Source organism: Ambystoma mexicanum, chromosome 5p (genome assembly GCF_040938575.1).
Source record: "Ambystoma mexicanum isolate Mex_15411 chromosome 5p, UKY_AmexF1_1, whole genome shotgun sequence".
NCBI lineage: Eukaryota > Metazoa > Chordata > Amphibia > Caudata > Ambystomatidae > Ambystoma > Ambystoma mexicanum.
Window position 1 is genome coordinate 929705608 of NC_090930.1, and position 22437 is coordinate 929728044.

Consider the following 22437-nt stretch of genomic DNA (forward strand, 5'->3'; position numbering starts at 1 on the left):
TCTCATGCCCCAAGAAATTAACACGGGTTCTACACCACTGTGCTTTCTGAAAGGAAAGTTTTGCTCCGGCGGCCCTCAACTGTGTCAGAACATAACGGATCTCCGCTATGTGTTCCTCCACAGATGAACTTTTGATGAGGACATCATCTACATAAGCCAGGTTACCCCTCGCACCCAGGTCGGGCATGGCCTTATGTAGGAAAATGTTGAATTCATTGCCGGAGTTGAGGTATCCAAAGGGAGTCCGGGTCCATGTGTACTGCTGGCCCCCAAAGGTAAAAGCCAGTTTGTATTGGTCCTCCCTACTGACAGGCATGGTCCAGTATCCATTTGTCAGGTCTATTGCAGTGAATACCTGTGACCCCTGAATCTGGGCCAGCCCTTGGTCAATGTAGGGCAGAGGCCATCGGGAAGTATGGACCCGTTTGTTGAGCTCCCTGAGGTCGGCGCAGAGTCTCCACTGGCCGTTTGGCTTCAATATCCCCAGCACTGGATTATTGAAGGTGCTGTGGACTGGACGGATTATCCCCCGGGACTCAAGGTTCTTAATTATTTCAGTAAGGGACTCCATTGATGCGAGAGGCAAGCGATATTGCTTCACAAACACAGGAGTCATGCCAGGGTCCGTGGGGATTGTTGTTGTGTGGATGTCAGTGCGACCACAGTCATATGAGTCTACCGCAAAGAGATCTTGGAAATCCAAGAAAACTTGTTTCAACTTTTGCTTTTGTTCCAGAGTCACACAGGCATCAGCTAGGTTGACTCTCTCTTCCACCATCTGCCTGAAGCCTGGAAAGACTTCTGGTTTGGCTATCTCCGCGGCCTCCTCCAGCTGGGTGGAGAAGTCCCTGGTCAGAGTGCTGATTTGGACCGGAGGCTTCAGGTGGGAAAGGCAGCCCTCATGTACCTGGAAAATCACCTCATCCCTCCTGAAGTCACACGTCACATCTTCCTTACCATAGGGGCAGGAAGTGTACACCAGGAAGTTCCCCCCATGCCGGGTAAAAATCCTGTCTGGTGTTGTATTGTCCTCACTGTCACTGTCAACACAGTCCTTGGGGATTGGTCCTAACAGTTTGTTACCTAAATCCATGGAAAAATGTCGGTCATCAACCGCCATTCCAATAATGGTGCCTGCGGCTAGAGTAACACTCTTTAAGTCGCTGTTATCCACCTCTATTGGAATGGTGTCATGTTCTAGGTTGACTAATGGAGTGGGGTTTACCCCCAACCCTTGCTGTTGGAGAGAAGCATTTAGATGTATGTAAGCATCAGGGTTTTTCAACTCTTGTCCCCTTTTAACTTTCACTTCCAGGGAGAATTGTCGAGTCCTTTCTGGGATGGTGACTTCCTCTTTTACCTGAATTTCAACTGCATAAGGTAGCAATTGAGCTGACCTAAATGCTTTTTCTGGATCATCAAAGCCCATGGGATTATCCGCTAATCGGGACCAAGCTTTGAAGTTTATTAGGTCCAAACTAATGGCAAAGCGATTGAGAATGTCACTGCCTAAGTAAAAGGCGGCAGTGACGTCTCGCACGACCCAACAATTATGGACTATGCTCTTGTTGCCAATGGAGATTTTGAGCATACACCTGCTTGGCAGGAGATGTTTTGAATTGGGTGCTTCCAGGTCCATTTCCCACTTGTCTATCAGTTTGAAGGTGGGAATGGCTGGATCTTTTGGGAGTTGGCGAAACATGGCTTCACTGATGAAGCTCTTACCGTTGTTCACACACACTCGAGCGAGAACAGAGTCCTTCCCATCATTTAACTGAACAGGGATGAACAACTGCTCTCCAATTTGCTGAATATCAGCCAGGCTCTGAGCTGATTTCACATCTTTCTGGACTATAGGAGTGGGAGTTTCTGATTGTGGATTAGTATAGAATCTCAGAGTGTTTCCTTCCAGCGTGGAGTACCACTTTAGACTGGAAGGAAGGTTGATTTTCAGAAATAGAGAGGACCCCCCATCACCAGTCTGTTGTCCTACTGCTATTACTGTCACGTCTGGAATTTGGCTATTCTGGAAGTGAAATTCTACTTGGTCAGATTTTTGTTCAACCATGTGGCAGGTGCCGTTTAAACTAACATGGTTGACACTCTGTTTTAATTGTATTGGTCGGCTAGTCTGGGTCCAGAGGACCTTGTTTACGCAATCTATTAGGGGTGACAACCTTCTCAGGAGGTCATTCCCTAGTAAACAAGGGGTGCCCTCTGGGGTCACAACTATGACCGGGTGTTTCAGCTTGTGTCGCCCAATTTTAATGTCCAAGTCTGCCGTCCCCTCAACGGGAATTTCCTTCCCGTCAAAGTTCTGTAGTTGTCCAGGAAGAGAGGTGAGAGGAATTTGGTAATCCTCTCCCCTTCCTGCATTCAGTTCATCAAAGGCCCTTCTGGACAGAAGGGTAGCTTGAGATCCTGTGTCCACCAGTGCCGAGATTGTACCCTGCCCCTGTACTTGTACCGGGGCATAATATCTTCCCTCCTTCTCCTCAAGGGGGCACAGGTAATGTACATTTTTGGACAACTGGTGGGCTAAATTTCTGGTTTTGGACATTGCTAGCGAAGAGATTTGGGCAGAATTCTGTGGAGAGCCTTGGGAATCTGAAAGAAAAATTTGGCAACTGGAGATCAGAGCCATTGTGGGTTCCCCTGGCTCCGGTTCCGGGCCGCCCCCCCCTTTTTGGAGGCAGTCACCAGGATGGGTTTGAACCAGGGGATTTTCTTGCGGTTGGTTCTGGGATGAGATGGTGGGCGGCGGTAGCTCAGTCTCCACATCTCCCCAGTCTGGATTTGCATTCCTAGGGACCCATTTTTCTTTGGGGGGAGTTCCCCCCTCTCTGAAGGAGAAGATTCTTTTCCCAGGATCCTCTGAGGATCCCTCTCCCTCAAATTGGAAGATCTGTACCTCCTCCTCAAACTGAGTCTGTTTGGGTCTTTTGTTTCTCCTACCCCCCCTCTGCTCCTTAGGAAGCAGACTTTCAGGGGCAAGAGATTTTGTTTCCGGTTCCTGGGTTTCCAGGGGCTGTTTACAAGTGAGGAAGGACGCTTCCTCCAAGGCTTTACACCCCCCTTCCCTTTGTGCCTCCTCCCTGGGAACCGGTGAGTTATCGGGGTGCTGCCCCCGTCATTGTTCTGGAGCACCAGGTCCAGAGTTGGGTGCGTTCTGCGCCGGCACGCCCATCTGAGGGTTCTGCTGAGCCCTCAGTATGTGACCCAGATCCCGCGCCATGTTTTGAACCTGGCGCTCTAACTGGGAAACCCGCTCAGGCTGATACGGGGCCCTGTTTTCTCCCCTGGGCTGATCCCGGGAAGGGTAGCTGTCCCTTCTTTGGTAGTACCCCTGGTTGGGAAGATTTGGGTACCCCTCCACCCTTGGCCTCCCCTCTCCCGGATTCAGTGGTCTGGGCTCAGGGAATTGGGGAAAGAAGGATGGATGGTTTTGGGGCTGAAAGTCGGGAGGATATCTGGGGAAAAAGTTCTGCCCAGGGTTTGGTAAATTTCTGCCCTCCTGTGGGAAGTTTGGAGGGAAGTTCCCTGGGTTAGGTGCTTGTCTGGATCCCCCCCCTTGGGCTGGAGGAGTCCACACATAACCCAGGATGGGTCGATTTCCCTTGTAACGGGGACTTACATAATCAGGAGAGCGAGGGACCCCATTTGTGGGGCTGCCTCCTTGGCTCCCCGTCTGTGACTGACCCGAGGACCTCCTGGACCTAGCATTATTAGGTGCAGGCAGGTTTTTAGGCCCCCCCATCTCCAAATCCAAAACGGGGGTGACCTTTACCTCTGCCACCTTGGCAGCAGCAGGGGTGCTGTTGGCTTTGGGGTTTTTCTGGGCATTACTTTTGCTATCTATCGGTTTCTGCACCTCATAGATCCGGGTAGCCTGTTCAATGACCCAATCTAAGGATCTTTTCTCGTGAAAATCCCTCACGAGCTGGGTCATGATGTATTTGGGCAAGGCATGGAAAAACGTATTTATGAACTCTCTACTATCTGTGCGCACCCTTCTTGTCGTCTGTGCAAAAGCACGCTTTAACTCCTGCACAAATTCTTGTGGGGCCTGATCCTCCCCACATTGCAAATTGTAGGCTGCCTTGCGAGCCTCTTGAGGATTTCTGTGGACAGAAAAATGTTTCAGGATGGCCGCCTTATATGTGGACCATCTTAAATGATTTTGGTCCTCCAGCCCCGCAAAGAAACTGGAGTATTCCGGGGAGAATGTCCACTTTACATATTGAATACAGCTTTGGCTGTCCTTCAAATGGAAAGTCTCCATCATTTGTTCAAACAACTCTAAGTGCTCCCAAACAGAATACTTAGCGTTCTTATGGTAAGGCGTGATGACGCTCCTGATCGCCTTAATCTGCTTTAAGGGGTCCTTAAGCAAGGCCCTTTTTGCCTTATTGGCCTTTTTGGTTCGGGTAACCCTTGTCCATTCATCCTCGGACTCAGAGGCACTGCTCCCAGAGGTTCCCGTCTGATCTTCCAGGTTTTCCCGGATTCTGCGAGCCTGGGAATGGCTGGCAGAATGTGGGGACCTGGTCTCCTGTGTCCTGCGCAGTTCAGAGGAGTCTTCAGATTCCTCCTTGCTGCCAGGATTTGATGGGTACCCCCTCCACTGACCTAACTGGGCAGAGGTTTTCAGGATGCCCTTAATGGGCCTACTCTCCTGGGGTTCCCCACTGAACTGTACTGTACTTGGGTGCCCATACCCCGATGCCCACCCCTCCATTCCTGAGTGGTACTGGCCTATGAGCCCCATACTTTTAGCTGGATAGTAATCTGCCATCCCTGTGGCCCTGTGCTCATGTGCACCAGGGGACATGGGGGTGGCAGAGTCCAGGGACTGAGAAGTATGAGGGCCTCTGGTACTAGGGCTCCTGAGGTTATGCTCCGGAGTTTCCATTTCCCAGCGAACCTCATCTCTATCCGCCCCTGCTCCCTGTTGCAATGCAAGAGCCTGCATTTGTGCCTTCAGTTCCTCTGTTAAGGCTTACTCGACTCTATCAGTTTCTCCTGCATCGCTACCTGTTGCTGGAGCCTATCATTGTGTTGACAGAGGGCCTCATTCTCCCTCTGTGCTTCCTGGTTGGTCCTGGAGAACTGGGCCAGTCTTTGCTGCAGGAGGTTTACCTCCTGGGCAATGTCCCTATTGGCCTGCTCCTTTCTTGCTAGAGCATCTTCCACCCTTCTGGTGTGCTCTACCAAGTTCTGGTTTTCTTTTTGGAGATCACCCAGCCCCTGGAGGGCCAGGTGATTTTCTTCAATTTCCTTTTTTAAGTGGCAGACTTCCTGGCCTATGGCGTCTCTTTCCTGACTAAGAGCCTGCATCTGCGCCGCCAGGTCGTCCCTTTGCCTTTGGAAGGCGCCGGCTTTCTGGCGCTCCTGATCAAACTCTGCCTGGGTATCTAGGTCTTTCAAAATTAGTTTGTTGCTCTCCTCTTTCTCTCTGTCTAGTTGGATTTGCAGGGTGGCTACCTGCTCTGTGCATGCCCTGTTGAAATTGATCTGTTGCTCCAGCTTTTTCTGGTTCTGCAGTAAGGAGTCCAAACTGTCTTGGTGCTCCTTCTGCAGGGCCAGAAATCGGGTATCCTGGTCTGTCTTTTCCTGTTGTAGGATGCCCATATCCTCTTTTATTTTAATGATATATTGCCTACTATTATTTTCTGCCTCCTGGCTCCTCTGCAGCCTCTGCTCAGAAGAGTCCAGATCAGATTGGGCCTTCTGTAATGCCATCTGTTGCCTATTTGCCAGATTTTGGCTTTCAGCACATCTATCCTGCATGTCTCCCATATATAGGTACAGGTATGCTGCTATCCTGGCAATCTTATTGTGTTCCTCTTTGGCTTTAGGAGCCACATATAGTTCACTCAGGGCCACATGTAAGGGTCCCTGATCTCTATATATATCTGACCCTGTTTCAGTGACCTGTTGTGTGATGGCCTGCAACCACACATCCTGGTCCTGTTCGGTCCATTCACCTCTCACAAATAGCTTATGCAAGAGGTGCTCTCTGGCTATTTTCATGTCTACTAAGGTCGTCATTCTAGAGATTGGTCTCTGTCCTGACTTACAGAAGTTTGTATTTTATTTTTGCAGAACAGAACTTTTCTTGGAGTGTCCCTTTTGAGGAATGCTTCACAGCGTAATGCAGCGTGGTGATCCGACCGGATGTATGTATCCCGTCAGTTAGCACACTGTATTAAGCTGCACAAGTGGTAAATCTAACCCAACGTCTCGGCTCGAGCCCCCAATTTGTAAGAGGATTCAATTCAACACTACAGCTAAGTCAACGCCTAGTCTATAATACTGAATGAAAACCATTATTGATATATCTTTAGGTCCAGTTCATGCGTTCTGGATGACTACCCCTATATAACACCCCTCTCTTGGAATCCCCCTGACCCCACTGAGCCAAGAAGTAGTTCTGTTTTGCAAGTTTAAAGGTTTAATTGATAATTTAAACAATATATATATATATCACGCTTTATAATAAATTAATAATTGAATAGCACACTTAATCTGATATGATAAAGATGAACAACAGAGAATCTGGCACTAACACGCTTCTCTATAATCAATAAGGAGTTGACATGAAATGGATAAGGTAGCACACTGGTAAATAGGAACAAAAGAAGAAGGTGGTACAAAATGCTTTATAGAGTTCAAATGGATGCAAGGTTGAATGAATGAAATGCAGTATAGAAATACTCAATATGATTTCAACAAAACAATGTAATCACTTTTCTCTGGCAATTCCCTCCCCCCCCCCCTTGATGCAAGGCAAGGAAATGGAAGGAAACACACAGTTCTCAGAAATGCAATCAAATGTGATTCAGTTCAATCCCAGCAAGCTTACAGAAAACAGATAGGAGTTTTGAAAACACAGGCCCAAATGCTTTGATATGTGCTAGCAATGGATGAGAAATATGCTGGAAATGCTTTTTAATTCCCTTTCAGAGGTTCAGGGTGAGTGGTATCTAGTTAATATTAGTCCAGGCTCACACTAGCAATGAGGCAGGGATAGTTAGCAGGTTAAACGAATTTCTGGCAAATGGAAGGCAAGCAGCAGCAGTTTTTACATGTGAAGAAATTCGCAAATCGCGGTAAAATTCGCGAATGCGTGTTCCGCGATTGCGGTAAAACTATAAGGGGTAGGAATGCGGTTCTAGGTTCATAGGAAAGCCACGATTCTAAGCTTTCAGATAAAAGTTATTGCAAGTCTCTAGCACAAACGGTTGCGGAGATATGAGCGATTGAATAGAGGTCGTTTTTCAGATTTGAAATTCTAAAGTTCCAAAAGACAAGTGCAGCTTGCGACTAGAAAATGACAAGTGACAGCTTTACAAATGACAGGTGACAGTAAGGAGACAGTTCTACTTAGATTAAGCTAGATTGAATTATATTATTTTAACTAGGAGATTGGTTCTGCACAGTTTTCTAGGTACTCACACTATACTCTTGAGTGAAATGGGCCTCGCCATGGATCTGGTCAGGGTTTTAAACTGGACTCTGGTCTGGTCTGGTCTGGCCTCTGCTCTTCACAGTGATCTGGGTCAGCTCTCTCTGCTGGTCTGGGTCTCTCTGGGTACAGCACTGCTTTCTCTCTGGTCTGGTCTCTTAGTTCTGGATAGATTGAAGTCTCTAGTTTGGCTCTCTGGAGGTTTGATGAATTTGAAGTCTGGATCTCTGGATGTTGTATGGTCCGGCAGAGTGCGTTGCAGCAAATGGAATTGAAAAGTCCCTATCTGTCCTGTCTGTCTGCTTTTATGTGTTTAGAATGTGGGTGTGTTCTAGCATCACTGACCCTACCTCTCTCTCAGCTTCTAATTGGTCAAACTTCCATTTATCATTTGATTGGGGAATGAACTGTGAGTCAGAGGGATGTCATTTTATGGCTTGCAGATAGGACACTCCTCTGTCAGATTGCACACATTCTATATTTGATAATAAAAGACATATTTCAGAGTTACACAGTTGTTTGAAATTACATATACATGGTGTGGCTGAATTTAGCCATGTCTCTGTCCAAATCGGCTGTTTCTAAGAGCTTGCATTCAGAAATGGCAGATATTTCACTTTTTAACTGATTTTTCAATTTCTGACATTGACCCAACTTTACATACATGTGTGCAGGGAGTAGGGACATTAACTGAAGAAGTTTCAGATTTTGAACATGCATACAGTTAGAGTAATATCCATTTTTCCGCTAAAACCCCCCTGAACACGCCACCGGGTCGAAAAACCTCTTAAAATGTGGGCAGAAAAATCACAAGAATTATGGTATCATTTATAAAATTTTCACATGTCCGCTCTATGAGTTATTCATCTTTTTAAAGTTATGTTCTGGCTCCAAAGGGGTGTGGTTTCCCAGGTCACATGGTATAGAAACCAGTCTTTCCAGTTTCTGCCAAGCCAGCTTGCTCTCACAGGCAGTGCCCCTCCCAGCTCTTGCCAAGAGGAAGCTACATTTTACGACTGCGGTAATAAAAACCTTTGCCTGAGTGAAGAGGGCTTTGTTCACTCTCCTGCAGAGCCCAGGTAATTCAATTATCAGATAGATGGCATATCTTTAGTGTGGGCAGCAAAAGGAAGGTTGGCCTGGGAACACAGTGGTGACTCAAGTTTCACTGCTGATGGGGGTAGTTGCCAGGCAGAATCAAGTTCCTTAAGCCAGACTTTCAGCTACTGTCATGTTATTTGTTGCTTTTTAAATTAACTTGCAATTTTACACATGCAGCTAGAATGCTGATTCTAAGTGCAAAACTATGACATTTAAACAATTGCAACCTATGTGACCCTCAAAAGTAGGTCACTCAGTCAATTTAAACATTTAGATTTTTTTTTAGTGTCTTTCAATCCAGTGCAACTTAAACTGCTGAAATCCACAGCGCAGCCAGTCTTGTTATAAACCTTGTCTTATGATCTTCATTTCCCAGATTTTGTAGGCACACAAAACTCCATTCTGCCAAATGTCTGCTGGTGTTCAGTAAATATTTTGCACATATTGCAATGTTTGAAAATCGGCATTTTGACTTGCCTTCAGGGAAACAGAGTGGTTTTAAAACGCCGGCTTTTGAATAGTGGTGAGTACTGGTACTGCACCCATTTTTGGGATTTAAGAAATGAATTCCCAACAGTTCTAGGTTGCATTTGGCAATCAGCATTGCCATTCCCAATGGTTTCAGACTACTGTGTGGGTAGTCCAATGGTGGTTTTAGGCAGTTTCCTTCTGTGCCCATAACATCGGCAAAAATGAATGGCAGCCTATTCTTCATGCATTTCCCTGTGCATTTTCTGGGAAGCTCTGGCCATCATGATGTTTTCATGTCAGTACTGCACAGTTTTGAGGTAGGGCTTGGATGCATGGGTAAATACATCCCACATACATGGCTGAACGTCGCTGAGCTGGTCGTTTGCACTCGAGGTGGAAGAGCGACCAACGTCTGGAGCTTGACATGCCAAAGCGCTATCGTTATCAAGTTCGGTGCATTCAAAGGCTGCTCCTAGAGCAGTACGACCTGCTATTTTTTGAGTGGGAGGATCAATTTGGGAATAAATTGGATTGGTTGTGGCCAAGAAACGTGAGATATTAGCAGGGGCCATCATTGAATTTTCGGTGCTGACCAATGCGGACTTGGGGCCGCGCGACTGAACCGGAAAGTGACAAGCGCTTCCCTTCTGTAACGGAATGTCATTGACTGTGGGGCGACAAGTCAGCCTCACAGTTGGCGTAGAAGGTCGTTTATTGTTCAGAGCTTGATTGGGAAGTAAATCGTTCATCGCAAGGTTTCCCGACTCAAGATTCGGGATTGTTAACAGTTCTTCGTCGGTCACTAAATGTGACAAGAGACCTTTGTCTGTAGAAAGACCAGCAGCATTCATGAAGTTGTTGTTATGAAAGGGTGTAAATGCCATTATAGCTGGTTGCGTCGTTCGTAATGTATCAGATGTCTTAACATCGAACCGAGGCGCCGGAATGACGCCTAGAATGTTCACTGAGTTCGGTGAGTCTACCTTACTCGCTCTGTTTGCTGATATGTCTATTTCATTGACAAGTGAGATTTCATCATTGTGAGCTGGATTGCATTCCAGATTGATAGTGAGGAGTGTCGATGGATCGGTATTATCTGCCTGTGTTGCTAAGGCATGGGATGGAACTGTGAGCAATACAGATGGAGTTAAGGCATCAGTTTGCGCACATTGCTCTTTGAGAGACAACAAGACTAGGGGCTTTGGAGAGCTGCTAGCTTCTGTTGGTAGTAACTCATTTGTAGCCATAAGTGCACGTCCAGTGGCTTTGTTTACCTTTGGGCCGACTGCAGCTTTCATCATAGACCAAGGATTTGTCGAGCGCCGTTGCTGTAAAGATTTTTTTCGGGTCTGGGGGCCGTCTGCCGATAAAGTCATTATTTGTTGCGGCTCGGCAACAGTACGTAGGATGGGCCCACCAGTGCCTAACAGTCGCTTAACAGTCAATGGCCTTTACTCCTGACGGGCTTAACGCCGCAAGGGTGGTAGCCTCTGTCCTTTGAAGGCCGGCCCGAGTCACGTGATAGGGTCACGTGCCGATGTTGCCACGCCTCCTCCAGGAAGCGTGTTGAAGCAGCGTTCACGGCGTTCGCGGCAGGAGCAGGGGGCAGCTGAGGACTTCAAAGTGCTTTCTGTGGTAAGTTCCACGCACTGAGCGGGCGGCAGCCTCTGTCCTTTGAAGGCCGGCCCGAGTCACGTGATAGGGTCACGTGCCGATGTTGCCACGCCTCCTCCAGGAAGCGTGTTGAAGCAGCGTTCACGGCGTTCGCGGCAGGAGCAGGGGGCAGCTGAGGACTTCAAAGTGCTTTCTGTGGTAAGTTCCACGCCTGTTTGGAACCCTGCTTGTAGGTGACTCATTACCCTCTACTCAGAAACCCATAGCTTCCAATGAAAGGAAACAACCTTAGCAAAAGTCTTTCCTACTGAATCTAGAAGGGAGATTGGGCCGATAATCGGACAGATCTTCCCGCTCCCCCTTCTTATAAAGTGGCACTATTATTGCCAATGTCCAGGAAAAAGGTGCAACAGAAAGATTAAGAACTCACTTAAATAAGTGAAAAAGGACTAGGGACCATATCTCTAGTTCGTCTTTATACAAATCACATGGGATCTAATCTGGTCCTGGTGTCTTGATACTTCTTTGGCTATTAATTGCCTTTTTTACTTCCTCAATTGTGATCTCTAGTGTATTATCCCTTTCAGCTTCTCGATGTGATGTATATGTGCTATCAAGTGAATATCTATTCTCTACTTCAACTAATTCATCCGTACTTCTTCACTGATATTCCCTTGGATTCCATTGCTACCGTCATTATTCCCTAATGTGACACGTTTCCATAATTATAACCTATTGGTATTGCCTCATGCAATTCATTACATATCCTAGTTACACGATACTCCTTTTTCTTTTCTAGAAGTGTTTTATAATCTTTCCTTAATTTTCGAATTCTTCTGAAAAGTTAGATGGGTTTTTCACCCCATTTAGCTCACGTTTTTTCTTTTGTACGTTCAAGGTATAAATCAACATAACATTTTTTTTATGGGTTCTAACTGATTTCTTAGGTTTAGTTACAAAGGATCCCATTTCTTTCACTATAAATTTCCACAAATTAATGATTTCCGTGCAATGATTCATTTCTGTGTTAAAGAAATATTACATTAGGCCCAGTACCTCAGAATACATATATGGGAGTACATATTTTGTTACTAAATCGTACCATCTAATTGACCTTTTCACGTTGCCTGCTAACTCAATTTTTGTACACCATTAATTATTGGGTAAATTCATTGAGATCCAGCCATTTCCTATCAATTTCAAACTTAGCAGGTAGTGATCACTTTCAAAACGGTCCATAGTTTCCCATGATGAGATCAAAGATGAGATCTAATGCCAGTCCCTTATTATCCCCAGCACGTAATCCATGTGATTCATTATTGCCTATGACATAAGTGGTGCTAGCCGGTCGATCCCCCTTTACTGTTCCATTATGTGTCCTTAATTCTACATTAAAAAATCTATGAGAAATGCTGATTGCATGTTTATGTGTTCTCTTTTGGGGTGTACCGAATAGTTAACTATTCGGCCAAATACCAAATAGTTGATCCAGCTATTCGGCCGGGCCGAATAGTGAGCCGAGTAGTTTTTTTAGGTAAACATGTTGCTCATATGGCAATAGGTCAATGCCCAAACCAAAAACGCAAACTGCTATTGTGAGCCAGTATAGAGGTCGAAGTGTGCCACTTTTTTGGACAGTGTTGCTGAATAAATATTCTTTACATCGCACAATTTGCATTACTTTTTATCAAAAAACTCCCCCGTGGGACTATTCAAATAGTTTATCTATGTTTTGTTGTTATTATTTATCATGGTTATGGTTCGCAAATGTCGTGTGGTATTTGACATCATTTGAGAACTGGGAGCATATATAAATCGTCTTGGGTGGGGGTGAAAAACCGGAGGGTGTTTCACAACCTAGTCCCCGGGGATACCGTACTCAGGTAGTGGACAAGAGAGAGAGGATCACTTGGGTAGGGGGTCCTCGGGGAGTGGGGGAGAAGCACCCAATGGTAAGACATGGTATCCCCCTTTTTCCACAACCCATCTAACCCGTATCCCCGTGTATGGTATGGGAAACTACAACTCCCATAATTCCTCCCCAGTTTGTCTTGACAAAAGTACTGCGCCAAGGAAGATGAGGAATGAGGTCAGAAGGAGTACCTCGCCTGACTTGCATTGGCCCTGTCCCTATAATGTGGCCTGGCAGAGTCAGGCATGTAGCTCTAACAATGTACACCTGATACTTATTAACACTCCCAGTGAAGATAAAAGGTGGTGCGTATAGGCACACTTTGAGCGAGGCTGGGTACGAGAAGGAACAGCTCTTCCGATGGCTGATGCGAACTGGGCTGTGGAAGTTGGAAGGCCAATGGACTGATCGAATATTGAGAGGATCGAGGGAAAGCCAGGCAAGATTTCCAAGCTTTCGGGAAGCTGTGAGTGTTCAAGGAGCAGAGCCGAGCGAGGGGAGGAAAGAAACCTTCAAGTTGCCAGGAATTGGCCCGTGACCCTCCCGGGTGAATGGTGGAGTTCGGGAGGAGCAGAGGAGGCGTTGATAACAGCCTTGAGCTGCAGGAAAAAGATTAAAGAAATCCAATTAACACGCCCGAGAGTTATCGAGAGCAACAAAAGTCTGGTTGATGTTAAAGGGAAATTCACTGTAATTTGAAAGTTGAAGGTTGCGCTTGTGCTGATAAAACACGAATTAAGAGAACAACTGCTGAAAGAAAAGGATACAAAGTAGCAGAGTGTTCCTGCGAGATGAAGTTGCACATTCAAAAGTCTCTATAATGTTATGGATTTTGAAGGATGTTACAAGCAGAGATCAATGGAAAGAAAGTTGAATAAGAGTAAAGTGAAATATGTGAACCATGAAATATGCCAAGAGGGCAAAAGTAAAATATAAGAACTTTGGAAAAGGCCAAGAAGGTAATTGAAAGAGAATATGAACTACAAGTACCTTGAGGTGTTGGTTCTACAAGAGAAGATTGGAAGGATTATTGAATGAGAGGTCGAAGTGGTCATGCAGAGGTCTATGTAAATTCCTTGCAGTTTTGAAAGACTTTGACAGTGAAAAGATACATTAGATAAAATGTGGGGAAGGGAACCCCCCACAAAGGAGAGACAGGTTCGAGCCCGGCAGAGGCAAACCTGTGCATAACTGTGTGATAAAGTGAAATAAGACAGGTTTGAGCCCGGCAGAGGGAAGCATGTGCAGAACTGTGAGAAATTGATAACATATGAACGGAGTATTGATGGCAAGGCGGGTGAAGCCTAAGGAAGTGATTGAACTACCAGAAGTTGAAAGCCTCAGATTTAACTGTTGAATTGTACCAGTAGCCAAAGTGTGCAAGACTGACAGAACTGTGCCATCCACCTATCCTTTTATTTTTATTTTTAAGAGACTCTCTACACCCTGTGGGGTTGAACATGGGGAAGGGAGTTGGTGCTGAAGCCATTCTGACATTTCTTTTCGAAACACTGTATTCCCTAAATGCATTTTGTTATTTTGAGAAGGAAGGCAAGCTTAGGTTTTCTTAGTATAGGCCTTTTTAGTTTGACTAGACTGACTTGGACGTATTTGTAATTGTTTAATGGTTGATATTACTCCCATTTTAGAGTTAGGCCCAGTTAGGAATTCTACCATCCTAATCAAAATATTAAATGAAGGTTTTTGAATATTGTATCTGCGTCTGCTGCTGGATACCATGCCTTCCTCACAGGCAATATGGTCCTAATTCAATCATGGTGACAGGTTTTGGTAGGGTTATTAAATCTAATGCAAGGAGACCTTCACTGGCACACCCACTATCTTAATTTCAGAGTTATGCAATCCTCTTCTAGGTGTGTCAGTGATGGTAGCCAACTGGTCCGCAATACATCAGCTCTTATCACTGCTAAGCAACCATCGTGCCCCTCTGATCCAGCGTATGCATTTGCTAGTGTATGAATTGTCTTCTCAGCTCCCTGGCCTTAGTTTGGGTACTTTATGTAAGAAAATGGCTTTACTGGCACCAAATCCATATTTTAGTCTGTTATTAGCAATATGTGGGTTCACTTCATTACCTACTTCATGTTCCCTCTCAGGCGTTCACTAAAATTATTTTCTTCTTTGCCCTAGATTGTCCCCATTCTGCTACTTCCTAACTCTAACTCCTCCCCTATCCCCATTAATCAATGGGGTCCTTCCTATTAGGCTATGTGATTGCTGGTATTTATTTGCATTTGTTCCATCTGGATTTAGGATCCTTTCTATCATTGTCATTTTCTTATGCCCGGTTGCCTTCTGTGACATCTGCTTTATACACCTTTACAGTGTTTTATTTTTAAAGTCAGGAATTTCTTCCCTCCATGGTCTTCACTTACTGAGGGTTGCCCTGATTATTGAATGTTGTGCGCGGGGGTCAGGGAACAGCATCAGGTTGCTTTTCTCACCTAGAACCAATTCCACATCTTTCTTAATTGCCCGCATGTCATCACATATTCTCGTTATCAGATTCGATAAGACAGAGTTGTGTGGCAATAATTTCACAATTACAGTGGCTATGATTTTGCTTTTTCTCATTGCTCCCCATCTTATTCCTTGATTTTATTTGGTCTGTATTTTTACTATCTTGATTCCTTTTTATTATGAGTTTATTTTTCCTTCACAGATCAATATATTCATTTTTTGTATCCATTTCAAGGTCTGACAGATCAATTAGATCGATGTTGCCACTTAGAGTCTCATACGTATTTTGGGAATTATCGGGTGAATTATGATCATCTCCTCTTCTTCCTGAGGTCCTCATTCTATCTGTTCCCTTGCCATTCTGGCCTGGAATTCTGCACTTTTGTGCTGTTCAGTGTGCATTGCCACTGGGATAGTAATACTTAATACTAATAGGGCTCCTCTATGATATTTACCGTAAAAGCTCTAATAAAATATAAAAACAGGTTGCACCACAACTCTTCTTATTAATATAAATACAATGCTGAAAGACAATTTAAAACAAATATCAACTCATAAAATCATCATCAAAGATTATAAAAATCAATGAAATATAGGAGGCAAGTTAAAATGAGTAATAATGTACTGCTTGTGTGCTTACAATCAAGAGAAAGAGGAGACACAGTCAATTATTCTGGTTGAACTGAAATCATGTACAATCAGATAGAACTGTGCTAGGGCACTGTAGCCCATCAATTCATCAGTCCCTCGAGGGTGGGGCACGCCTGATAGTTGCGAGGGCTGCCTTAGTCCGTCTCCCCTCCCACCCCCTCATGTGTATCTCTTCCAAGAGCTCTTATGGGAAATGGGTAAACCATGTGTATACAAAGTCTTGACTTGTATGGTTCCGAGTTTAAATATTCTGTAATTGTTCTGGTGATTACACAATCAGTGGTGAAGGCCTTTATATCGATGTATTTGCCGAAAGCTTAAGAGTCTGTTCTAGTCGGTCTCCCCCCCCCCCAATAAAATACTTCCAATAAAGTGTTGATTTAGAGTTTTGTTGGTTTTAAAAGTATGAATTTATCAACGTTCCAATGATTCTTGAATGTAACAACGTGTTACCAGCTGTTATCAAATATCACTTTGGATATGCCAATTCAAGCAGGATTTTAGACAACTTTATGTGTATTTCATATGCGCCCTGCTATGTAACTCGTACCTCCTCTCCAGTTGTTATGTATATTTCCAAGTTGGCACCAAATTTCTTTCTTTCTTTTTTTTTTTTCTCTCTCTCTTTCTCTCTCTCTCTCTCTCTCTCTCTCTCTCTCAGCAACGCCTACAAACAAGCATGCTCTTCATGTGGACCTCACTGCAGCCTTCATCAGCCCAGAATAAAAATCCTTCCCAGCATCAGCGTGAGGATGGTTATAGCTCCTCCAGGGCCCAAACGTCAGCCAGCAACAGCACCCAACAACGAGGGCACCTTCAGGTGTACTTCACTGCGGCTTCGTCAGCCCAGATTAGGCTCCCCCAGGGTCCTAACCCCAGCCATCAACAATAACCAACAACGAGCACGCCCTTCACTCGGGCTTTGCGGCTGGCTTTGTCAGCCCAGATTTTGAATAGTCTCAGCATCAGCGTGAGGATGGTTATAGCTCCCCCGCGGTCCGAACAAAAGCATGCAACAATGCCCAACAATGAGTGCGCCCATCACAAGGCATTGTGGCTGGGGCTATAGCCCAGTGATAGAGCATTTGACTGCAATAAACAAACGCACACTTTCTAAGGCCAAAGAAATGCATTGATATTTTCCCACATGCTCAATAAGCATGGAGTCCACCATAACATTACAAATATACTGCATAACACAAACACACACCCTAGTCATGTGCGGTACCGTCAGAGAGACAAAATGAAAAAAATAGTGAAATGAAAATGATGCCACCAAATTTCCAAAATGATTTGCTTTCGCCCAACACACAGTAGGGCTGCCGTGCATGCATCAAAATAAAATGAAAAACATACTGCAAAATGAAAAATATTCCGCAAAATGCACAAGATGATCGGACACAGCAGAAGGATGGGAGGGACAATGCTAAATGAAAAACACACAATAAAAAGAAGAATGTTAAGTGAAGTGAACAAGGGGATTGGCATACCCAACAATTAATAGAGCCACCATACATGCGGAGTAGGTACGGATGGGCAAAACTAAATAAAACATATTTTGTAAAATGGACATCGGCAGCCCCCAACACCCCTGTCCAGTCATATGCAGTAAGGTCGTAGGTACAACATGAAATTAAAAACACACAGCGAAATTTTTAAAAAAATCAGGGAAGCACACACGGGGATCTGCCACACCCAACCTGCAGTTGCCATCCATGTAATGCACAGAGGGGGGGAGGGGCAAAATGAAACTAAATATATACAGTGAAATGAAAAATCAACTGTGAAACACACAAGTATATCGGCCGCACAGAGCAAACAATAGAAGGGTCAGAGAGACAAAATGAAATAGGAAATACACTATAGAAATAAAATGTGATGTAAAAGGCATAGGATTACCCACCAGAACTCAACAAAACTCGTAAAGAAATCATACAAGATGAACCTACTCAAATTAAGCAATCCGTTGGAAAAGCACATTTTTAAGAATGGTAAAATGTACGATCCACACACATTTAAAGTACATAAACATTGGGATTGCCAATGTTAAGGTTTAATCTACTATTAAACTCTAAATATAACAAAAAGTAGAACCAACATTAAGGCTAAACATAACATAAGGTAACATTGTTGGAATCGTAACTCACCCATACAAATAACTAGTAGACAATTTTCACCAGCAGACAGATTTAGGTTGGATATCAACAGCATACCTAACCAGCACATAAGACATGCTAAAAACACACCAGACTTCATTTACATTGAATACGTTTAAAGAAGTAGGTCATCTGCTAGTAGACCATATATGACTGCAGAAAACAACTATTGGTGCATGCAAAGTTGTTTCATGAAGAATCTTTCAGCACCATGGACTACATGTAAACAGTAGATAACATATCATCCTATGCAGGGACTTGTTTGCATTGAAATAAATGTCACATCTTTATGCAATAGTCGAGTTTCCTGGCTATCCGTGTACATATGTTTATATTGCTGTTCTGAGAATGGGAACCTGCATGTAATGTTATGTGTTTTTTTGTGTTATTTAATGTGGATGTTGAGTCAGTCATTTGTTCTGTGATTTTTAGTTTGAACCTTTATCGTTATACTTTATTTTGATGTAGTTACACCATAAATGAAATGCACAATGCAAACATAAAATACAATACAATCATAAGATGGGTGTTAACACATCAAGATAAAACATCAAAACAAAAAGATACCAAATCTAGAATTATTCAAAAAGTATCACCCTTGGACATAAAATTACAATAAAAGAAACCTTTTCCGAAGGCAAAATTTTAAAAAGCTACAATCGCTATAATCTCTTCCCGGGTGGCACAACATTTCAGACATTCAAGCGCCACGTGGTAGGATCTTACATTTAAGCGTAGCCAAATTGTCCTGAGCTGATAGGATCTCTCCCTTGCATAGGCAGGGCAAAAGCAAAAGAAGTGCATTTCAGCCTCAGTCATAGCTAAACAGCACATGCACAGAGATGACTTACTCACGCCCCAGTTACAAGTGTGATGTGCAAGTGGCAAAACACCCAGTCGGAATTTAGCATAGAAAGTCTCATCATTGGGGTATAACTGATAATCCAAATATATCCTATAGATATAACCAATTTAGATTTTTTTCATCATGGCATCTAAATCTGTTTTGAAATAAATTAATAAAATAAGAGGTCTGTTCACACACTTCTATGTTTCCAGGTTGCTTTTGTACAGGGAGTAGGCATATTCATTATGCTACATTATATAAACAATATTTTGTGTGTCTTTCAAAAAGAGTTCATATACACATTGTCATGTGACATAGTTTTGCTTTCCATTTTGCTGATATCCCTCCAGGCATCAGAACCCCCACCTGGTATTATATCATTTATCATCATCAATGTTTATTTGAACCTAAAAATCATGTAACAATAACATTCATAAAAACCAAATATCATATGAAACATGGCAGTGGAACAATCCAAGACTGCATCAGTATTGTGTAAAATAAATACAATCTCATAAAAACATGCTGGTATAATCACACATTTTCTGCTAGCTAAATAACAATTCCTGTCTAGCAAACTCTAAGATCATGTGCCAACAGTAAAATAAAATAATAATGATAATATGCCACTCTGCATGCTAAACAGGGTGTTTGGCGGGCCAAAAAGGAAGGAAGGAACATTTACAGACTTGATTAGAACATGTCTTTCCAAACCATCAATGTAAAGATTAAGGGCCTGATTTACTAAAAACTTTTAACATGGGAATGACCCATTGAAAACATTTTTGTAAATCAGGCACTAAATAATTAAGTGGCCATAACACAACCTTAATGGACCCCTCTGGAAATCTTAGAAGTGCCTGTGCGTTCCCCGTTCTTCCCATGGTTAACAAATGCTTCATTGTTTTAAAACGGCTGAATAGTATCTTCCAAAAGACCAAGGTCTCTTCACAAATCTCAGGTGATTGACCAGAGCAGGAGCCTATTTACCATATCAAAGGCCGCTGACAAGTCCATAAAAGCCAGCTAAAATGCAACACCCTTATTCTGATAAGATTAATGAATAGTGGGGAACAGGTTTAAATTAGGTTCAATAGTTTCCATAGACTTGTGATAACTTTATTTGACTCAGATATAATCTTGATATGCTCCATCCAGACTTGAAACTGTCCACCAAAAAGTAATATCGCAAAGAGGTACCAGTCTATAACATCTTGGATCGGCACGGTTCCCCTTTTTAAATGTGGAAAAACATTTGACAGTAGCAAGGTTGTTGGCATCCTTCTGGTGTTAAGAGGGACCTGGAATAATGTGAGCAACAGAGGAGACCAAATATCCAAAGGGTTTTTATACAGATCACCCAGAGCTCCATCTAGCCCAGTAGCTTTGTTTGAGTGCAAACCATTAATTGCATTCCAAACATCAGCTATAGAGGTACTCTGCCTCATTACGAGTTTGGCGTGAATGTGGCTGTAAATCCTGGTTCTGGGAGCTTATCATGGGATTATGAGTGGTGATAGAGCAGTGTAATTCACCATTTCTGGAGTCCACAGGACTCCATGTGGGCTTTAGCGGATCGGCAGCAAGCAGTAATTTTCCCACAGAAAATCTGCTGATTTTTTGAGGGAAAGCGTAGGATTCATCTGCAACTTTTTGCTGTAGGTGAATTCTCCAGTTTTCCTTCAGACCTGGAATTCAGTGGTATGGTAAAAATGATGGTAATTCCGTTATCACCCAAAAAAGTGGTGGTAACGGAAAAACCGCCACCATTTTTTTCACACTGCTGAACATGTAATGAGGGCTGTCTGGAAGTAACCTTAAAGGCAAAAGGGAAATTGCTTCAGGATCCGATGGCTCAACAGTGGAACAAAGAACAGAAGAGCAGATTCTAGCGCAGTTCCTTTCTCCCATCAGGCCCTGCTAGGCCCGAGATTTGTGTAAATAGCAGCATGGCTCGAGCAAGCCTGTTGCAGTCTGCCGACTGGCCTGTCGGCCCCACACGGGCCCATGGCCCTCCTGAGTGGAGCTGCTCAGCGCTGGCCCCATTGACACCATCATAATCATCCTGGACCTCGACGCTCCACCACCCCTGAATCTCAGAGTTCTGCTCAATGACAATGCTGAAGCTTTGACATCTTTGCCGTAACCATATGCCGTGTTGTGTCAGCCGAGCCTGCACAGCGCCAAAGGCAAGTATTCCCTTGTCCGTGCCCAGAGGTCACTGAGTCTTCCAGTGCCATCCACTTGGCACGGCCTACTGTTCCCAGCATTTTCTACCCGCAAATCAGCACCACTGCCAAACAGAACTGCATCATTGGGGCCCATCGCTGCTGCTCTCCAACTTGACCCCAACCCAGCGCAAAGGCACCCATGCTTCTGGTCTGATGCTGAAAAGCCTGGCTCTGCTGAGATCCGCAAGACAAGCACTAAGGTATTTTGGGAACATAGTACTATTGTTTTTTGTGTTGCAACTGTATCAGCTCACACCTCTCCTGAAGGGTATAGGCTGCCCTCAGACTGCGCTACCAAAAGAGTGAAAATAAGTTATACCTGTTGGGCTTGCCTGTTTCACTTTTATGATTGGGATCACTGCTGCATGGGTATTAAGCGCGTTATAAATAACCTATCATATCAGATAAGATCATAGATCACAGATCAAGATCATAAGCAACTTCCAGAAACCTTGGCAGGTGGTCCTCTGAGGCCCATTTGCAGGTTGCAGTGTGTTATAGAGGCACTACTAGGGTAACCTATTGTGCTGTACATGTGGTATTCGCCATGCTTTGATACCCCACTGGCCACATCTATAATGTCCAATGTACTTGGTATAATGCATGGACATTTTCATCAATCCGCACTGTGCTTAGAGATAAACGTAACTGAGCTCCTGCTGTTCTTCTTTGTCTCGAGACGAGGGAAAAAAGCACTGCAAAGGTTAAGTTTCTCAGCTGATAAAGGTTCATCTTCGGTGACATTCGCAATTCAAAAGAACGATTTTTGGGGCAGACAGGCTGTGTCACCGCAACCCCTGCTAAACATATGTCCAGAGATGACAAACCTTGAAAGTAACTCTGCACAATGGCCCTCTGAGCAGCGGCCCACGGCTAATCAGGGGTTCAAGAATCCACTGTGCTGCCCACGCAGAGAGGAACTCCTGCACAGCACCTGTCCACATAATCCTTCGCCCGGGCCAGCACTCTCTTCTCCTCACCTCACCACCTCCTCCCTTCATCTCGGCTCGCCTTTTGCCCCTCGGAGCACCATGCAAGAGAGGAACGGGCATGTCTGGGCCAGAGTCTGTTCCTCTCTTGCCTGGTGGGTCCTACTTGCCTGAAATGGGATATTTAAATGCAAAGTAATTGCTACTATATTAATCCCATTGTTCATAGTTTGTGGGAGTACTGGGCCATTGTATGGACCCGCGCTCACTGAAAATGAATGGCATTCCCGAGGTAACCCTCACTATGCCGTGATACAAATTAGTCTCTCCTTCCTCCATCATCAAGTCCCAAGATCTTCTTGACAAATGTATTTATTTCTGCAATGTTTGTCGGATATCCGACAAACATTGCAGAAATTAATAAATTAACGCTTCGTGGCTGAGGACTGTAACTACCTCTGTTGACCCCATGGGGTCACCAGAGGAAGTTACAGTTTTGCGCACAGGCACATTTAAAAAAAAAAGAAAAAAAAGTTTTGTTTTTTTTTCTTTTTTTTACTCAAGAGTTGTCCAACA

At 44.2% G+C, this 22437-nt stretch overlaps 1 protein-coding gene across 3 annotated transcripts in view; it reads right to left on the minus strand.

Moving 5' to 3' along the window:
* The window catches only part of FYCO1 (FYVE and coiled-coil domain autophagy adaptor 1), a 1135599-nt gene that overhangs the window by 1049320 nt on the left and 63842 nt on the right, over positions 1 to 22437 (minus strand). The gene's annotated exons all lie outside the window — the stretch shown is intronic.